Here is a 20574-nt window from a genome sequence, read left to right as displayed (position 1 = left end):
AAGAGTCATCATGAGCCATGACGGATCTCCTGTGGTGCGTGGCCTGCTAGAGGCTCAAACCCGTCGAGCTTGTGTCCCGTCTTTAGCTCTGGTTGGGCAGCTACGGAACCATGCAATTCTCTCACCAATGTCAGTCACATTACCGAACCCTCCCCTCTGCAGCCAAAAAAGACTCTCTCTCGAACTCTCCCGAGCGCTACAGTTGAGAGAGGCGAGAGGGCGGCGACCCGTGCTCCCGCCGGCGGGAACGCCGATCCCCTCCATCTCCGGCGGCTTTTCGAGCCTCGGATGTGTGGGGGATCTGCGTCTCCTTGTCCGGTAGTGTAGAGTAGGTCCTAGGTCATCTAGGTTTAGGTTTCCGGGCGCCGTCGGCGAGGCGGTGACGGCGGCGGCGCGGTGGAATAAGTCCCTCCGGCTCCTTCATCGTCTCGGTGGCGCTTTCTCCAGCGTCGGCGAGGGGCTGGTGAGGGCGGGGTCTGACGGAGCTGGGTGCCTTGCTGCCGCGAGGTTGCTTCCGGTTCTCGGAGATTCCGAGGTAGGAGACATGGCCGCGACTCTTCATCCAGGTATGGCTTGGAGGTCGCCGGCAGGATGCAGAGGGTTGGCTGTGGGGTTGAGGTTTGCAGGGTGGGTGGACCGCTTCTCTTTTCTTGCCGTTCGCCGGCGGGGAGGGCGGATCCATGGCCAAAGGAGCTCGGGGTGTGTCCCCGGCCGATGCGCTTTCTTCGTTCTCCTCTACTGCGGCTCGTGTCAAAGCTTTGCAACGATGGGGTTCCTTTTGGTCTCAGTGTCCATGTCGTCTTGCTCTGGTGCTGGCCCTGGTCACGGCGGAGGAAGGCGACGGCGTCGGCGACGACCGGTGGCCACTGCAAGTGCAAAAGATCTACAGGACTTCGTTGTATTATTCTTTTTCTTTAGGGTCTTTTGTGCAAATGTGCGTGGACAGCTGTTCCCTCTGTATGTTTCTAGTAGGTGCCTGTATCGTCTGGGTCTTGTACACGTATGCTGCTTGGTATAATACAGGTCACTATGGAATGCGTTTCCGTTTCAAAAAAAAAATGTCAGTCACAGCCTATTCACCGTCCTCAAACACTTGGAAATATGGGTAGTAGTCAGGCACGACACGCCCAAGCTCCTCAAGCGCTTCTAGACACCCTGCAACAATACTTCTTTAAAAAGTCAGGCTATTGAGTAAGTTCGTTACCACACGCGCGCACATACACACACTTAACACTTTGTATATCTATATTGCACCCAGGCCAACATACGCGTCTGGTCCAACCAACCAGCCCGAGGTCGAGGCCAACCTGATGCCGATGAACAGAACCCAAGGGCGGTGTGGTCCCCCCTTAAGAATACCATGATTAGGGGGAGGCGTGCACTCGGACGGGACGATGACCGGCCAGGGGAGTCTCTCCCCCCGGGTTGCGTCACAACACCCAAGAGCGGATGGTGTGGATACCACCATGTGTCGCATCAGTGCAGTCCCAGGACATGCGGCCACATCCCGGGATGTGTTGGCGTTCACCAGTGTCACCGCTAGCAGCTGGGTGTCCCTAGGCAGTGGCACCCACGAACGCCAAATATTTTTTAAACCACGAATAAATCCGCAAACACACGAAATACCCCTGTAGCATTTTATCTGAGAGTATTCCGGGTATCATTTATATTTCCGCAGGGAAGGCGCCGGTTAATATATTGACAAGTTGATGAACTAATATTGATTAGATATTCAATTGAATAAACAGGGGTAAAATAAATAATGGATAGAGGTAGTGTGACACACAAGTTTCATGCTTAAACTCAGAATAAGATAAAGACAGGGAGAAAGGAAAAGTTACAAGCTCGGGTTTTATGTTCTTTAGCTAATTATCCTAGCTCTAGTCAACATAGTACTACCGAGAGACTACTTTACAACTCACAGATAAGACTGACCAGATCGTTATGGTACTTTATGGACCTCCTACCCCCTAACCGAACATGGAGGGTTTTGCTGGCACAAAATAGGGTTTTCACCACCCGCATGCTACCTTTACAAACCGTGGAATTGAGCAACACCCAACAACACTTAATTAACCCAAACACCATGCCTACATTAATAAACGATACTCTAGTATCCCGCGCGAAGATCATCCTTCGGATGGACATACATCATGATAGAGCAATCGTTCGAATACTGGAACGGGTTCCACTATATATACTAAAGCTAATTGTCTAATCATGCAAAGCATAAAATAAGCATACAAACTAATCATGAAGTATATGTCTGACATCGCCGGATATAAGTCATGCCAATATAAATAACTATAAGATATGTCTGTTACAAATATTCGAGAATTACAAAGGAGAGCAAGAGACGAACCCATACCGAAACTCCTGAGCAACCTCGGGGACCCGAAGACTACTACTTCAGCCAAAACTCCACTAACCTAGAGAACTAAGCAAGAGAGAAAGCTTGACCTTGCAACTTGTGGTGTGTCTTCATTTCACACCGCCTACTATGTATAATAGGGAGCCATGGGGCTTCTTGTTAGGGTGCAGCAGCTGAGCCTCCTTGAACCGACATTAGGGACCAATCAGGGAGTGACACATCAAAGATCAAAGGCGGTAGAGCTCATGGGCCATCGGCCGACAGGGCTGGTCGGCCGAGCCAATCTCGACTCCAACCGGCCCTAACTTCGTCTGTGAAGCTATCTTGTGGGCCCTCGTGAGGTGAGTTGGCCGCCTATCCTAAGATGGTTGCCCTGGAGGTGGGCCATTTGATTTGCGTGAGTCTGAATTCTGCGCTCTGATTGGTCGACGCGTTTCTACCTCAGATCAATAGGTGCCTGTAGCCTGCATTTTTGCTCATTAACCAATATTGCATATTTTTCAAAGGCATATTGGGTTTTGGCATTATTTTGGATATAGATGTGTGTAAGAAATGCAAACTCACATGATTTTTTGATCAAATTGATGCCTGAAAATGGTTCGTAGCAAGCGTCAGCAAGATCCCCCCAAGCTGTCCTTTGTTCGTCCCGAGCAAAGTAGGACAAATCAGGTTGTTAATCAGAAAATCACTACCGAGTCTTACGTGCTTGTTATGTCATAACTCATAGCAAATTTATTCATCTAGAAATTTGAATAAGTTGTCTTGTGTACCTTTTTCCTTAGCTCCTTGCTCATCCACGAGGCTTTTAGCTTCTCCATGTCTTGAGTTGTTGAGAGTTAGAATGGTTCCTAGAACAACACTTACTCATAGAACAACAAGCCTCCAGAGGTTTTCTTGTGAAAACATTTTGAAACCAAAACTAAGTTTCTCGAATGATTCGCTCGAATCACTCGATGTGCATGGTTCCTCACCAGGGCAATCTTGCCTCTTTTTCATCCATATTAAAGATAAAGCCTTTGTGGAGCTCAAGGTAGGGTATAAGACTGGGGCAAACTTGCATTCCATACGTTGTAAAGTCAAAAAGTGTATTCATGGAGAAACAAATCGTACAATCAAAATCAAGATGTGCATGTGTGTGGATAGATGGATGATAATATGACTTACTCCTTTTTGAGTTGACTCCCTCTCGCCTTTATTTTTCCCCCTTTTTTAGAACATGGCTACCCTCTTTTTTTTTCATGATTCTTGGCATGGCTTTCTTTTCTTTTTTGGGATAACGATGAGAAACATATAAATATTTCAGGGATGTTGCTTTTGGAGAGAAATTGTCAACACATGGAGCATTTATTTGGAGATGGTGGATCATGATAATTCCCGATATAGGAATTTCGTAAGTGGAGGTGGACGTGTATATGATCTTGATCGAGAAAACATAAAAAGATCCTCACTAGGGTCACACATTATGATAGAACTCAATGAAATAGCAAGCAAGATATTTATAGGGTATTTGAAGTTGTATGACATATGGCTCTAGTAGGAGTTTATCATCATTGAGGAAGTTGCCTTCCTTTTTATTTTGAAAACCAAAAATTCCAGATTTCAAGCATTACTTAGAATGACATTGTAGAGCTCTATTTACCATATCTAGACTCACAACAACTTAGATTTGGACCAAACATTTGCAATCCACAAGATTTTCAAGTTCATGGCAAGAGATTTAAGAAAGCCAACGAAGTCAAACTTAAGAGAACACTAAGCCATAAACAAGACATAGAGAGTTAAGTAGATCAGAGCAGATTTCATCTTTTCAACTTAGAGAAGTTAAAATATTCTTACAGTGCATATGGAAGGAAAATAAAGCAAATAAATATTTTTATTATTTTTATGAGTTTTAATTTATTTTATTAAAAGTAGTAAAGGATACAATTGACCTAGGAGAGGGAACCTCCCCCAAGCTAGCTCTTGGTTTAGGGTTCAATGAGCAGGACCTTCTCCATACTTGATCAGATTGAGGTCGAATCATCCGTATCTAGAGAAATTGTAGAGGACGTTGACGTCTTCTTCTTAATCCACACCTTCTTGGTCTTCTTTGGTGTTGTAGGTGGCGTGGAAGATGGATCCCCGGACTTGGGAATTTTTGATTTACCCTTCTTCTTTGGCCTCTTTGCTTTTCCTTGGTTTTCTCTCATGAATTTCTTTACAAAGGTAATGAGACTATCCTCCTTAGGGGGTGTAACTTCGACTTCTCTGATCTTCTGAGGATTTGGCCCAAATTTGATCTAAATAATCAAACATTGTTCTTTCTTTGGCCGAAAGTCAAACTTTTCCTCTTTTCCATTAATATGGAGTCAAATTTCTCTAGCTCCAACATCAATATGCGCATCTGTTGAGGAATGACCGTCCCAAGATGAGGGTTGTCTCTTTTTGGTCATCCATGTTAAGCACCACAAAGTTGATAGGGATGAAATAGTCCTATACCCTTAACAAGACATCCTCAGCAATTCCCTCTAGGTGCCGAACTGACGAGTCTACCAGCTGCAACGGCATTGGTGTTGGGGTCAACACTGAGCCGTTCAACTGATCAAAGACTGCCTTGGGCATCATACTGTCGCTGGCACCCTATTGACATAGAGCCTTGTCAAAATTATGTGTCCCAATTGAGCATCTAATAGTGGGACACCCTAGATCCTTCATTTTCTCAAGCAACTATTGAAGTATAGCTGCACTACATACCTCGGTGAGCCTGTCTTCTTCTGTAGTCGGTAGTGGCCGCTTGTTGTTAATTATGTCCTTGAGATAACAAGCATAAGTTGGTTTTTGCATTGCATCCATCAAGGGTACATTGATGTTCACTTGCTGGATCATTTCCTCAAAGTGATTGAAGTGCTCATTCGTAGTTGACTTCTTTACTTTCATGGGAAATGACAGTACTTGAGTGTCATAAAATTCATGCGGAGCCGTCTTCCCTTCATGTACCTTCTTGATGTCATCATCTCTAGGTGGTTCTTCCACTGTAGTATTCGACTTTTTCCTGCTGTCAGGGTTAGGATAAGGGGGATCACGAGTGGTATTACCTCCTCTCATTGTCACCGAATTGACATTCTCCATAGCAGAATGAATGGCAGCAGCCAGCTGAGCTAGTTGGATTTCAAGCGTCTTGTTGAAACTCAGCTGGTTTTTGATAGCAGTGGAGAAGCCATCCATCTTAGAATGAATGGTCTCCAAGGATTTGTCGTTGGCGGCCAACTTCTTTTGGATCGACTCATTGATCTTTGCTTGCTGTGGACAAGATCCCTCAAGGTAGATTGGTTAGGATTAAAGAAATTTGAGTTGCTATTACCTCCTTGGTAGTATGGGCGTAGTTGATTCCACCCCTTACCTCCTTGTGAACCAAACCCGTTGTTGTTATTGTTGTTGTTGTTGTTGTTGTTGTTGGTGGTGGTGGTGGTGTTTAGATACATTGTCTCTTCTTGGGTTTCTGAACAATCATTGCCCGAATGTCTGGTGTTTTCACAGATCTCTCATGTCATACGAGCATCCAAGACTTGAAGTGTCTGCATTTGAGTCTTGTCTTAGGAATAATCCTCAATTTTTTACAGAGGAGATCAATCTTCGCAGCACGCATGGTTGTCTCCCTGACGGTGTGCATACCCCGCTAATGTGGTTGGAGTTGTTCATCACTCCATCCTTTGTTGGACACCATCTACTAGATCGATGTTGTAGCTCTTTTAATGGTTAGCGAGAAGAAAGCTCCACCCACAGCCGCATCCTCATGATCACGGGCTTTATGAGTCAGCCCATTGTAGAAGTTCTGAAGAATGAGCCAACTGTCCATCCTGTGGTGCGGACACACAAGGATGTACTCTTGAAGCCTTTCCCAAGTTCAAGAATGGTCTCATTAGACGCTTGCTGCAAGCTCGAAATCCTCCCATGAAGAGCATTGGTCTTGCCTATCAGGAAGAACTTCGCGAGGAATGCCTTAGTGTAATTATTCTACGTGTCTACTGAACTCTTGTTTGCATAAAACTACTCCTTCGCTCTCCCAGAAGAGAGAACAGAAATAGTCGGAGCCGTATTGCATCTTGCAAGACTCCTTTGATCACAAAAGTACTGCAGAGCTCCATGAATTGCTGGCTATGAGTGCTGGCATCTGTAACGGCCCAGGGTTTTAAATAACCAATTTAGGGTAATTAGAATCAAATTATGCATCATGTGCTTGAATTGCTTGAAAAAGGATCTTTTTGTAAATATAAAGGTTATATGTGTAATTATGATTTTATGCAAGGTCCTTTCTGCAGTTGTGTTGAATAGGTTGTGTAATTATAGCTTTAGTGGAGGGTGTTTGTGCAAAATTTCAGTGCATTTATTGCTTGGCATCCAATTTTGCTTGAAGGTCTACATTTGAAGTGAAATTGCTTTGAAAAAGACAAATTTCCTGGAATTCAAAATCCCTTCAATGATTTTAATTTTAGATCTTGAATCTTTGATCAAATAAATTTTTGCACAACATCAAAGTTGTAGATCTTGAAAAATTAAACAACTTTCATGTTGGGCACTTTTTCATTTGAGCTTTAGTTAAAAAGTTATCTTTGTTTTACATTCTGGTCCTTGGAATTTTCAGATATTGCAATCAGGCCCCCTTTCTCCTATCTCCCTGCTCCCCTGCTTCCCGCGCCGCCGACAGCGCCACGCCGCCCGCCGCCGCGCTGGGTCGCCCCCGGCCAAGTTCAACTTTGCCTCCGCTTCACGTGGCGCCTTCACAAGCTCCTGGAACCACTGCCCCCGCGCGCTGGAGCTCCCTCCCTTCGCCACGCCGCCCAGAACCATCTCGCGGTCGCCACCTCGCCGTCGCCGTGGCCCGGCCAAGACACACCCCCAGAGCTCGATTTCTCGTGCGCAGCCGCAATACAAGTACCCCAGAGAGCTTCATCCCTCGTTCTTTTGCCAATTCCCCACTCCCAGAGCTCGGAACGCTGCTGCCGCCCATATCCACGCCGACGAGCTCACCCTCGCCGTCGAACCGCGCCTCCGCAGCTCCTCCGCCCGCGCTAACCCCCTAACGAGCTCCGACGTGAGCCCGTGTAGCTGCTCGACCGCTTTTCCTCGCCCAAACCCCACGGGAACCACCCCGCCGCCGTGCTCCGAGCCCTCACTGCCGCCGCTCGCCGTGGACCGACGTCCTCCGACCACCTCCTCACCAGCCAAGGGTGCCCAGAGGTCCGCGTTGGCCTGCTCGTCGTTTCCCCCAACCCCAACCCCGCCGCCGGCGACTCCTTTCGCCGGATTTGGGCCGGCCATCCTCTCTCTGTTCTTTTCCCCACGGCCAGGGACCCCGAGTTAGAATTGGGAAAAGCCCAGGGGGCTGTCTGCGAAGCTCTAGACTCAGAGGAATAGTGCTTCAAGGACCTCCTTGTAATTTCTAGCAGTGATTTTTGAAATTCCATAGAAAATCGTAGGAAATTCATAAAATAGCAAATCTTGATGTTTTGGAATCCTTGTGTAAAGCTCTTTGCAGTAGAACCATAATATGGTAGGTGTTTGTTGCAAGTTTTTGCTGTGCAAATGATTTTGTGTCACTAGTTAAATAAATACTAGTTCTTTAATCTTTTTCTTATCTGATGCTTTAAAGCTTGTATTGCTCTGAAATTTTTGTGTTAGTTTACTCATGTAACACTTGTTTTGCTATAAAAATTTCATGGTCAGTTCCCTTGTGTAGCTATTTATTTGTTTTAATCTTTGTTTAGTACACTTTATTTATGGTAAATAGTTTCTGTTTGTAATAAATCATGATTTTATTTTGGCATGTTCTTTTTGAGTATATTAGCTTGTCCAGGAAGTTTAAGCTTCAGTTCATGGCTAGAATAGGAGTTAAAATTGAATCTTGTTAAACTGGTGTCTGTTTTGTTTAATTTATCTGAATTAATTCCGTGTATATAAAATCATCAAAAATTCACAGTAGCTAGATCATCCCTGTGTAGATCTCCTGTTAAATTTTGAGCTTCTGTTTTGATCTATTTTGATCTGTATAATTCAGGCTTGTACTAGGTGTTTCCTGCATAAATGATTTATTGTGATTAAATGGTTACATGTCTTCATATGATTTTTGCAGGATAGCTTAGTATGTTCATGTTATGTTTAGTGTAATTTTGGTGTATTTTATTTCTATTTGTACTCTGAGTTGTTGATTTATTTGTAAACCATGACTTAATTGTATAGGAAATCACCACCACTCATTTTATGAAGTTAGTTAACTTCTTTTGTGCTGTTGATCATGATGCCTTGTGTAGTTAAATTTGTTATTTAACTACTCTATAAACGTTTGCCCATGTTTGTTTATAATGTTGTTCTTGCATTACATATAGATACGACTACTTTGTCAGACGGGACGTACGAGTTGATTCCGGAGTCTGACGGAGGTGATCTCGAAGCTCAAGTGAACACTGCGGAACTAACTGAAGCCCCGAACCAAAGTTCGGAAGAGCCTAGCGCTGAAATAGTTAGCAATTACCGAGAAGGCAAGCCCCGGACATAACCTATACTTCAAATTAATTTCATTTACTGTATTATTTTACTTGTGCATTTACAGTTCATAGGAGTTGAATTGAAAACCTAGATGCATGATCCTAGGAACCAATGTACTGAACACTAGACTTGAGTTCGAGTAATTGCTAAGCTTATAGGAACGGTAAAAGTCGAGTGATCGCCTGTCACTCGCGAGCTTTATAGGAATTTCCTGTTTACTTTCTGTTATCAATATAAGGACTACGGACGGGGTTGTGCTCGATATCATGACCTTATGTGATACCCCGTCTGTGTTGATAAACTTGCTAAGGTCGCGGTGTGTGGTAGTGCTGGTTAAGTTTTTGAAAGTACTAGTCACATGCCGTAAATATGGTACGCGGCAAGCCTAGTAGCCGATTGGACCGGGGAGTGGATATACCTCCCACTCTCTCAGTAGGGATAGGTTTTATTTTATGTTGCGCAACACTACGACTTCTAGGGACAAGGTTCGGCCTTGGAGCCCTGTAGTCGGGGAGAGTGGCACTATCCACAAGCCGGAAAGAAAGGTTAACGGTTGTTTGGGAATGACCCGACGGTATTCCAGACGTGTGTGCTAGGTTACCCTTGCAAGGTTGAATTTCGATTCAGAATCGTCCGCCTCTCACGATGAAATGAGACTGCTTGATCTCTTTGCCACACAGAGTAATAAGAGCAACAATATTCTTATTAATCTTGATGTTTGCTTAGAAGTTTCACCATGAATGGTTAGTAGATGCTTACATAGAATGGTTAATCAACTAGAATCTTGCAGCTAAAACTTGAAAGTAAGGACCTACTCTTTATTGCTTTTCAGCAAAGGAAAACCAGAGCCTTACAAAGCCTTGCATAATCTAGCTAAGGTGGGCTACTTATACCCGTTGTCGGTTAAGTCTTGCTGAGTATTAGAATACTCAGCCTTGCTGTTGAAACCCTTTTTCAGGTATGACTTTTGAGGATCAGGTCGCTAGCTTGACCTATCCTTGCTCGTTGCCTCCTGGCTGGTCCGTAGAATGGGATACGTCTTCGGCCGGCAATGACTATGACGAGTGATACCCGGCTTGGGCTAGCTTGGTATACTTTTGGCGACGTGTCGTAGAGATCGTGTTTCATCTTCCGCTGTTTAGACTCTGAACTTATAATCATGGCTTGAATAACTGTTTTACTTAAGTTGGTTTTTGTAATAATCTTTTGAACTGGTTTGTAATCTTTAATATGCCTGTGTTGTAAAAGTGTGGTTGTAATATCTCTGAACTCGCCTTCGTGCGGGGTATGCTTGTTCGATCCGAGAATCGGTGGTTGTATCGGGACGTTACCCGACAGACTAAAAATTGTTCCGTTTGAAGTGCGTTTAAGCTAATGTTGCCTTTATGGTGATGGTTTACGCACTTGAGCCGGGATAATTTAGGTGGTTCTGCCACAGCTGGTATCAGAGCTACAAGCATATACCAGAGGTGTTGGAACCTTAAAAATCGATTTCCATATAAAATTGGAACCATAAAGAATTTCGGAAAACTACGTTGGATTCGTTAAGAGTTGTGCTTAGAACGTAAAGTCCTAGGGAATTTATGGGAATTACTAGGTGGTTATTTTTGTATGGTTTATGTTATCTGACTTCCAGTACTTTGCATTTTGTCAAACCATACTCACAAGCAACTCTTATTATTGTAACGACGCACCTACGTGAGGTAAGATGGTAAGGATCCTCAGTCAGCTGAGAGAGTCTGACCTTCCCGTCGGTGATGCGAGCCGAACGCTGCCCTCAAGCAGTGGCTTACTTGAGGTGCTCCCAATATACCAACGATTAGTTGACTATATTGGAAGTAAAGTGTGCTCAGTCAGCTGAGGGAGTCTGACCTTCCCGTCGGTGATGCGAACCGAACGCTGCGCTCAAGCAGTGACCTACTTGAGCTGCTGCCAATATACCGACCTCGGTCGACTATATTGGGAGTAAAGAAATTTGTGAATACGCCTCTGAGTAGCGTATGCTAACGTTGGCCATACGGCGGAAATTGTATGGCTGCCGCTTCTATAGTGAGCGGTAATGTTTGGGAACGCTTTCATGATTGCTGGCATGAAAGGTTCATTGGATATATATATATGTTTTGTCAATCTTCTGCAGGTACACTAACCACGATTCGATAAGTTAAGAACGGTTAGAATGTATCGACTAGCTATATAGGGAGAGCCGTATTTATGTATGCCATCGTGCTAACCACGTAAGCCCAACGATAGTTGGCAATTGTTTATCTTGTGAGGACGGTTAGGACGTGCATGCATATTGGTTGATGTTTACTTTGGTTCCTAGTCTGTGAAGTTGTTACATAAGCTTTGTAAGAAATTTCTAGTATGAATCCTCATAGATAAATGTTAGTGTGCTTAAAACATGAGTGAGTGAAATTTTGATTTTTGGAGCATGCTTGTTAAATGCTTAGACTTTCTTGGTTGAAAAAGATGGTTTTTAGTCATGCCTTCATCTGAAGCCCCATCTTGATGTCTAGTGATCTTTTCATTCCTTAGAATCTCAAATGATGAAACAGTACCACTTGGACTACCAGTTTGGAGGATCTTAATCCTTTTCTACTTGCCAAATCTCTTTATTTGTACATTTCTACGCTGTTTGATGAATACTAAAAATGTTGCAAATTTTGTGACATGGGTGCTCATCAAATTTTAGCCTATTGAATCTGTGAGACTATATTTTTAGTCCAATCACTTCTTTGATCTCTGCTGATTAGCAGCGTAGCACCAGAACCCTGTCTATTCAATCACCGAAGATCCATCTAGAAATCTGCCTCTCTTTTGTATCTGGGAAAAAAACAAAATTAATTGGCCTAGTATGGGATCTGATCTATAGTTGATCATGTGGAAAGTTTTGTTCGAAAAACGTGTTCTCTAGCTTTTATTAAAGTTTTCCCTAGTTAATGAAAGAATTACGCATTGCAAATGGTGCAAGGGTCACCCAATGCTCCTGCAGGGCTGAGAAGTGCTTGTGATAGCGGACAGCCACTACTGTCCAACCTGGTTGAACTCGTGGCTACTCAGACCAAACTACTCCAGCAACTTGCTCAGAGACAGCAAGAGATTTATCAACTCCTACAGCAACAACACCAGCTAGGGGAAGGGTATGATGTCCCCCAACCTCTGGTTGCAGAATCTCAAGAGCTCAATGAAGGAATAAAGGAGATGAGGGATGTTTACTTAGACTCCCTAACGCCACCATCGCGACCTCCGATGGAACTTAAGGCTCGACAAGCCAAGCGTCGAATTCTCAAGCATGACCAAAGCGACATAGACTTGACTGGGTGGGAAATTACCTGCACGGATTTCATCCCACATGGTGGTTCAGGCAAAATAAAACGTTGCTTCAATTGTGGGAATCCTAACCACTTCGCTCGACACTGCTCCCAGCCTAGACGACCAAAACGGGGTCAAGATTCTATGCAGAACAACAAAAATAAGGGAAAGAGACAGGATAGTTTACAAGGAAAGGTTGGAGGTACCTCACTATCCGATCTTCTTAAAGATACACCGGTTATGACGGGTATATTCTCTATTCTCAAACCGTCTAGCCCTTACTTTGCATATCAAAGGGAAATCTCATTACCCTCCTTGCTCGTATAACTCTCCTTGAAGACTAAACAGAGTGGCAATCAAGAATACTAGAATAACACGCAGGCTCATTACTAGCATGGTTGTTGCATGGCCATTATTTAAACATGTGCATCAGGGGGCTCAATTACAATTAACATCATATGCATCTGGGAAGGGTTTTGCGTTTATCACCTAACCCTCCATCTTTCGTTCTAGCCATGCACATTATTTAGGTTGCTATATTTTTACCTTGTCGTGGTGTCTGTCACTGACCAATGGTGCCGCGACAGGATCTAGGGCCTCGTGTGTGCTGCAGCCATACGTTTGTGCCACTAGAAGCGCGCTGGTATCTTGGTACGTGTAAGCAATACCCCGACAATCCATTTTTCGCGACCTGAATATTGTGTTAACTTGGGGTTTTGATTCGGCCAACAAAAACTGTGAGTTTTGGTATATCCTTCTGGGTCACTAACCAGCATTGTAATCATACATCTTGAGGATGCATCATTCTCATGGTCATCGAGCATATGCATCTCGCATCATAATGTTTAATTTAATCAACAGTTTGAGAAAGAATGTCCTTGAGCAAAAACTCACCTTGATATCTTTTCTATCGGGTTTCACCACCAAATTGAGACCTTGATTCTACCAGAACTTAGGTCCTCTCTTCTTTACAAAAATCCTACTATATGTTAGTACTAGAATAGTCCACCAGTCTTTTCCAGCCAACTTGCTGGTGATTGTGATCTCATATTTTATCCACCGACTCTTGCTGCAAAGAATGAAATCCTAGAGCCTTTAGTGTGGAAAAACAATTGATTAGTTCACACAATCGCACAGTAATTCCTCTCGCTCATAAATTCATACCTTGTTTCTTGAACTTTATCTAAGTTCTCAATCCTTATCTACAAAAGATCATATCGTCAACATCAACCTTCTTTATTGTGACTTTGTCCTGTTGGCTTTGATGGTTAGTCTACTCCTCTTCCCTTGAGAGTTTTTTTTCGTTCGGAATCTCGGGACGAGATTCTTTTTAAGGGGGGTAGGCTGTAACGGCCCAGGGTTTTAAATAACCAATTTAGGGTAATTAGAATCAAATTATGCATCATGTGCTTGAATTGCTTGAAAAAGGATCTTTTTGTGAATATAAAGGTTATATGTGTAATTATGATTTTATGCAAGGTCCTTTCTGCAGTTGTGTTGAATAGGTTGTGTAATTATAGCTTTAGTGGAGGGTGTTTGTGCAAAATTTCAGTGCATTTATTGCTTGGCATCCAATTTTGCTTGAAGGTCTACATTTGAAGTGAAATTGCTTTGAAAAAGACAAATTTCCTGGAATTCAAAATCCCTTCAATGATTTTAATTTTAGATCTTGAATCTTTGATCAAATAAATTTTTGCACAACATCAAAGTTGTAGATCTTGAAAAATTGAACAACTTTCATGTTGGGCACTTTTTCATTTGAGCTTTAGTTAAAAAGTTATCTTTGTTTTACATTCTGGTCCTTGGAATTTTCAGATATTGCAATCAGGCCCCCTTTCTCCTATCTCCCTGCTCCCCTGCTTCCCGCGCCGCCGACAGCGCCACGCCGCCCGCCGCCGCGCTGGGTCGCCCCCGGCCAAGTTCAACTTTGCCTCCGCTTCACGTGGCGCCTTCACAAGCTCCTGGAACCACTGCCCCCGCGCGCTGGAGCTCCCTCCCTTCGCCACGCCGCCCAGAACCATCTCGCGGTCGCCACCTCGCCGTCGCCGTGGCCCGGCCAAGACACACCCCCAGAGCTCGATTTCTCGTGCGCAGCCGCAATACAAGTACCCCAGAGAGCTTCATCCCTCGTTCTTTTGCCAATTCCCCACTCCCAGAGCTCGGAACGCTGCTGCCGCCCATATCCACGTCGACGAGCTCACCCTCGCCGTCGAACCGCGCCTCCGCAGCTCCTCCGCCCGCGCTAACCCCCTAACGAGCTCCGACGTGAGCCCGTGTAGCTGCTCGACCGCTTTTCCTCGCCCAAACCCCACGGGAACCACCCCGCCGCCGTGCTCCGAGCCCTCACTGCCGCCGCTCGCCGTGGACCGACGTCCTCCGACCACCTCCTCACCAGCCAAGGGTGCCCAGAGGTCCGCGTTGGCCTGCTCGTCGTTTCCCCCAACCCCAACCCCGCCGCCGGCGACTCCTTTCGCCGGATTTGGGCCGGCCATCCTCTCTCTGTTCTTTTCCCCATGGCCAGGGACCCCGAGTTAGAATTGGGAAAAGCCCAGGGGGCTGTCTGCGAAGCTCTAGACTCAGAGGAATAGTGCTTCAAGGACCTCCTTGTAATTTCTAGCAGTGATTTTTGAAATTCCATAGAAAATCGTAGGAAATTCATAAAATAGCAAATCTTGATGTTTTGGAATCCTTGTGTAAAGCTCTTTGCAGTAGAACCATAATATGGTAGGTGTTTGTTGCAAGTTTTTGCTGTGCAAATGATTTTGTGTCACTAGTTAAATAAATACTAGTTCTTTAATCTTTTTCTTATCTGATGCTTTAAAGCTTGTATTGCTCTGAAATTTTTGTGTTAGTTTACTCATGTAACACTTGTTTTGCTATAAAAATTTCATGGTCAGTTCCCTTGTGTAGCTATTTATTTGTTTTAATCTTTGTTTAGTACACTTTATTTATGGTAAATAGTTTCTGTTTGTAATAAATCATGATTTTATTTTGGCATGTTCTTTTTGAGTATATTAGCTTGTCCAGGAAGTTTAAGCTTCAGTTCATGGCTAGAATAGGAGTTAAAATTGAATCTTGTTAAACTGGTGTCTGTTTTGTTTAATTTATCTGAATTAATTCCGTGTATATAAAATCATCAAAAATTCACAGTAGCTAGATCATCCCTGTGTAGATCTCCTGTTAAATTTTGAGCTTCTGTTTTGATCTATTTTGATCTGTATAATTCAGGCTTGTACTAGGTGTTTCCTGCATAAATGATTTATTGTGATTAAATGGTTACATGTCTTCATATGATTTTTGCAGGATAGCTTAGTATGTTCATGTTCTGTTTAGTGTAATTTTGGTGTATTTTATTTCTATTTGTACTCTGAGTTGTTGATTTATTTGTAAACCATGACTTAATTGTATAGGAAATCACCACCACTCATTTTATGAAGTTAGTTAACTTCTTTTGTGCTGTTGATCATGATGCCTTGTGTAGTTAAATTTGTTATTTAACTACTCTATAAACGTTTGCCCATGTTTGTTTATAATGTTGTTCTTGCATTACATATAGATACGACTACTTTGTCAGACGGGACGTACGAGTTGATTCCGGAGTCTGACGGAGGTGATCTCGAAGCTCAAGTGAACACTGCGGAACTAACTGAAGCCCCGAACCAAAGTTCGGAAGAGCCTAGCGCTGAAATAGTTAGCAATTACCGAGAAGGCAAGCCCCGGACATAACCTATACTTCAAATTAATTTCATTTACTGTATTATTTTACTTGTGCATTTACAGTTCATAGGAGTTGAATTGAAAACCTAGATGCATGATCCTAGGAACCAATGTACTGAACACTAGACTTGAGTTCGAGTAATTGCTAAGCTTATAGGAACGGTAAAAGTCGAGTGATCGCCTGTCACTCGCGAGCTTTATAGGAATTTCCTGTTTACTTTCTGTTATCAATATAAGGACTACGGACGGGGTTGTGCTCGATATCATGACCTTATGTGATACCCCGTCTGTGTTGATAAACTTGCTAAGGTCGCGGTGTGTGGTAGTGCTGGTTAAGTTTTTGAAAGTACTAGTCACATGCCGTAAATATGGTACGCGGCAAGCCTAGTAGCCGATTGGACCGGGGAGTGGATATACCTCCCACTCTCTCAGTAGGGATAGGTTTTATTTTATGTTGCGCAACACTACGACTTCTAGGGACAAGGTTCGGCCTTGGAGCCCTGTAGTCGGGGAGAGTGGCACTATCCACAAGCCGGAAAGAAAGGTTAACGGTTGTTTGGGAATGACCCGACGGTATTCCAGACGTGTGTGCTAGGTTACCCTTGCAAGGTTGAATTTCGATTCAGAATCGTCCGCCTCTCACGATGAAATGAGACTGCTTGATCTCTTTGCCACACAGAGTAATAAGAGCAACAATATTCTTATTAATCTTGATGTTTGCTTAGAAGTTTCACCATGAATGGTTAGTAGATGCTTACATAGAATGGTTAATCAACTAGAATCTTGCAGCTAAAACTTGAAAGTAAGGACCTACTCTTTATTGCTTTTCAGCAAAGGAAAACCAGAGCCTTACAAAGCCTTGCATAATCTAGCTAAGGTGGGCTACTTATACCCGTTGTCGGTTAAGTCTTGCTGAGTATTAGAATACTCAGCCTTGCTGTTGAAACCCTTTTTCAGGTATGACTTTTGAGGATCAGGTCGCTAGCTTGACCTATCCTTGCTCGTTGCCTCCTGGCTGGTCCGTAGAATGGGATACGTCTTCGGCCGGCAATGACTATGACGAGTGATACCCGGCTTGGGCTAGCTTGGTATACTTTTGGCGACGTGTCGTAGAGATCGTGTTTCATCTTCCGCTGTTTAGACTCTGAACTTATAATCATGGCTTGAATAACTGTTTTACTTAAGTTGGTTTTTGTAATAATCTTTTGAACTGGTTTGTAATCTTTAATATGCCTGTGTTGTAAAAGTGTGGTTGTAATATCTCTGAACTCGCCTTCGTGCGGGGTATGCTTGTTCGATCCGAGAATCGGTGGTTGTATCGGGACGTTACCCGACAGACCAAAAATTGTTCCGTTTGAAGTGCGTTTAAGCTAATGTTGCCTTTATGGTGATGGTTTACGCACTTGAGCCGGGATAATTTAGGTGGTTCTGCCACAGCATCCTCATTGGTCTTGCCACAGAAAAGGCTAACTTGCATCGTCGTAGTGAGATCCGTCTTGATCTCAAAATTCTCCCCTTTTGTCTGACTTCGGGCCCAATAGGCACGTTGGCAGCAGAAAGAGCATAGTAATCATGGAGTGTCTTCTAGGCCATTGTGCTAGATGTTGATGGCGTAATAGTGACTGATTCGGCTGCCGAGAGTGAAATCTGAGAGGGCGACAAGTTAGCCTGTTTAGACAATGAATACTAATTTCGATTTTGTTCATAACTTTGCCTATTTTATTAACCTAGACAACGGTGTCAAAAATGTTTGTTAGCGTTCTGAAGCGTCACCACTAGGTTGAGTGTCCCTAGGCAGCGGCACTCGCGAACGCCAAGTGTGGGCATGTATTCCATAAACCACGAATAAATTTGCAAGTGCACGGAATACCGCTGTAGCATTTTGCCCGAGAGTATTCCAGATTGTCATTTATATTTCCGCAGGGAAGGCGGTGGTTAATGTATAGACAAATTGATGATCTAATATTGATTGTATATTCAAATGAATAAACTGAGGTAAGATAAATGATGGATAGAGATAATGTGACACGCAAGTTTTACGCTTAAACTCAGAATAAGATGAAGGCAGGTAGAAAACAAGAAGTTAGCAGCTCAGAATTCATCTTCTTTAGTTAATTATATAACTTGTATTGTATTTTACAGTTTACACCATACACATGATTATCCTAGCTCTGGTCACCCAGTACTACTGGGAGACTGCTTACAACTGACAGTTAAGGCTGTACAAGTCTCGTTACAGTGCTCTATGAACCTCCAACCCCCAGCTGAATGTGGAGGGTTTCGCTGGCACAAAATAGGATTGTCACCACTCGCAGTCTACCTAAACAAATTGTGAGAAAGGGTGATATTCAGCAACACTTAATTAACCGAGGTAGCTTCAGGTGATGGTTTGAGAAACCATCACATCAAGCGATATATAATGGCACCCTGAATCCAGGCTCACGCGTGATGAGGCCAACCTCAATGGAATTGTTATGGTAGTGTCATAATTATTAAATTTGCTGACATGATAGAATGAAAAGGAGTGTCATGAGATGTGAGAAAAATGTGATCACCATGATACTCTTTTGATTCAGTTATTTAGTTCTGTCGGTTTCCCGACCCGGGGGCCCGGATCTCAACTAGTAAATGCCGCGTGTTTCCTCGTCCCAGATGATGATGCAAGAGACAACACAGTAACACACGGTTTATCCTGGTTCCGGCCGCGGGGTCGTACGTCCAGCAAAGGGGGTGTGCGAGGGCACTGTATTATCTTGCACCCGATGTGCTTGTAGTAGGGGGTACAAGCAAGGCGAGAGAGGGAGGGATGCTCCTAGGTCTCTGCTAGAAGAGGAGTCGGGTATGGCGATGATCGTGAATGTAGGTGACCGCAGTAGCTGAGGCCTAGAAGCGTGTGAGCATCCTTAGAGCGAGAGAACGAGCCAGTCTAAAGGAAGCTCGCCTCCTCCTTTTATAGTCACAAGGAGGGGCGGCGCACATGAGTGGGGGCGTGAAAGTCGTCGTTTTCCCCCGAATCGCGGGGTACAGTGGCCGAATACTGTAGGAAGTACATTGTGGGGCATGGCGTCGGGCGTGGCAGTCGTCCTGGATATCGTTCTTGGTCTTGCGGAGATCGCGCCAGCGTTTTGCCAGCCCCTACAAGTGGCGTGATTGCGTTTCGTGGGCCTTGTAGGTCAGGGTCCGGCGTACTCCAGCGGTGGCATTCTGCGGGCCCCGCAGGTCAAAGTCTTGCGTGCACCAGCGGTGGCGGGGAATGCGGCGGTCCCGGACCCCCTGGTCGGAGTACTGGCGTGTACATTAGGAGGTCCGGGAGGCACGTGGAGGTCTCGGACCCCTCGAGGGGGGTCCGGGGCTCCAGCCGCGGGTGATGGCCATCCCTCTTCGAGGGGCCCGTGGCGACACCGGACCCCCTCCCAAGCAGGAGGTGGGCCCGGGGCGATACGTATGATGAGGTGGAGTCCGGTCAACCGGAGTTGGCAGAATAGTAACGGGGACTGTGCTGAGCGCGTCTTGTCCCGCGTTGCAGGTTCCACAGTGCCGCCACAGCGTCCGGGATGGCGGAGCAGTGTCCGAAGCCGGCGGATGGGACTCCGGTCGCAGCCATCAAGAGGAATGGCGGTCTGACACCGTCTGTCCTGGGCGCCGTGGAGGAGTGGTCGGCTTTTAATTCCACCGTACGGCAAGCGGCTGAGCGACGGGGCCGTTTGTCCTTTATGCCGAGGGGTGGCCTCGAGTGAGGCGGAGGTGAGACGCATGCTCGAGGGTAGGTTCGCTACCCTCGAGCGAGGCAGAGATGCGTTGCTTGCTCGAGGGTAGTTTCGCTACCCTCAAGCGAGGCGGAGATGCGGGGCGCAGTCGAGGGGTCTCGACGGGAGCCCTCGAACGAGGCGGAGATCGTCCCGTGGGCCCAAGAGGGGTGCGAATGGGCCGTAAGCTGGGCTTCTTTGAGTCCTTTGCTTTCTTCCAGGTTGGAAGGAGGCCGCAGGCCTTCGTGGGCCTAGTTGCCTTAACCATGTGTTTGCGTTTTAAAGCGATCTTAGTACCCCGATTAGGGTGTCCCTAATCATGGTACCCGACAGTAGCCCCCGAGGCTTTGGTCGAGTCAAAGGATTCGGCCAAAGGGTGATTCGGCGATTTTCCCCTTGATGTGATGAGTCAAATGCTGCGCACTCGCGAGATGCGCCTGTCGGTGTCCCGACCCGGGGGCCTGGATCCCAACTAGTAAACGCTGTGTGTTTCCTCGTCCCAGATGATGATGCAAGAGGCAATCACAGTAACGCACGGTTTTATCCTGGTTCCGGCCGCGGGGCCGTACATCCAGCAAAGGGGGTGTGCGAGGGCACTGTATTATCTTGCACCCGGAGTGCTTGTAGTAGGGGATACAAGCGAGGCGAGAGAGGGAGGGGAGCTCCCAAGTCTCTGCTAGGAGTGGAGTCGGTTGAGATGAGTGCTCAATAGTGCTGAGAGTTCTCTTGGGAGATAGAAACCAGAGAGACCCAGCAGACTAGAGTCCAGTTAGAGCCTAGTGTTGCTTAAAGGGGGTCCGCCTCCTCCTTTTATAGTCACAAGGAGGGGGCGGCGTACACGAGTGTAGGGCGCGGAAGTCGTCGTTTTCCCCCCGAATCGCGGGTACAATGGTTGAACACTATAGG

Source organism: Panicum virgatum, chromosome 9K (assembly GCF_016808335.1).
Source record: "Panicum virgatum strain AP13 chromosome 9K, P.virgatum_v5, whole genome shotgun sequence".
In the NCBI taxonomy this organism is placed as follows: Eukaryota; Viridiplantae; Streptophyta; class Magnoliopsida; order Poales; family Poaceae; genus Panicum; species Panicum virgatum.
The sequence above is the reverse complement of the archived record's forward strand: the minus strand, read 5'-3'. Positions refer to the sequence as shown.